Source organism: Oncorhynchus gorbuscha, linkage group LG09 (genome assembly GCF_021184085.1).
Source record: "Oncorhynchus gorbuscha isolate QuinsamMale2020 ecotype Even-year linkage group LG09, OgorEven_v1.0, whole genome shotgun sequence".
NCBI lineage: Eukaryota > Metazoa > Chordata > Actinopteri > Salmoniformes > Salmonidae > Oncorhynchus > Oncorhynchus gorbuscha.
The window spans coordinates 95,245,670-95,246,776 of NC_060181.1; positions in this window are offsets into that span (position 1 = coordinate 95,245,670).

The following is a 1,107-nucleotide window of genomic DNA, read 5'->3' on the forward strand; positions in this document are numbered from 1 at the left end:
TGGTGGACTCACTAAACAGAGAAATTCATTGGTCATCCCTACTGCCTCTGATCTGGAGGACTCACTAAACAGAGAACATACTTGGTCATCCCTACTGCCTCTGATCTGGAGGACTCACAATACAGAGAACATCATTGGTCATCCCTACTGCCTCTGATCTATTGGACTCACTAAACAGAGAACATCCCTGGTCATCTCTACTGCCTCTGATCTAAAGGACTTACTAAACAGAGAACAGAGAACATCCTTTGTCATCCCTACTGCCTCTTATCTGGTGGACTCACTAAACAGAAAACATCATTGGTCATCCCTACTGCCTCTGATCTGTAGCACTCACTAAAGAGATAACATTATTGGTCAACCCTACTGCCTCTGATCTGGAGGACTTACTAAAGAGATAACATTATTGGTCATCCCTACTGCCTCTGATCTGGCAGACTCACCAAACAGAGAACATCCTTGGTCATCCCTACTGCCTCTGATCTGGTGGACTCACTAAACAGAGAAATTCATTGGTCATCCCTACTGCCTCTGATCTGGAGAACTCACCAAACAGAACATCCTTGGTCATCCCTACTGCCTCTGATCTGGAGAACTCACCAAACAGAACATCATTGGTCATCCCTACTGCCTGTGATCTGGAGGACTCACTAAACAGAGAACATCCCTGGTCATCCCTACTGCCTCTGATCTGGAGGACTCACCAAACAGAGAACGTCCCTGGTCATCCCTACTGCCTCTGATCTGGAGGACTCACCAAACAGAACATCCTCGGTCATCCCTACTGCCTGTGATCTGGAGGACTCACTAAACAGAGAACATCCCTGATCATCCCTACTGCCTCTGATCTGAAGGACTCACTAAACAGAGAACATCCCTGGTCATCCCTACTGCCTCTGATCTGGAGGACTCACTAAACAGAGAACATCCCTGGTCATCCCTACTGCCTCTGATCTGGAGGACTCACCAAACTCACATGCTTCGTTTGTAAATGATGTCTGAGTTTTGTAGTATAGTCCTGGCTATCCGCAAAGTAAAAAAATAAGAAAATGATGCCATCTGGTTTGCTTAATATAAGCAATTTGAAATTATTCATACTTTTAACTT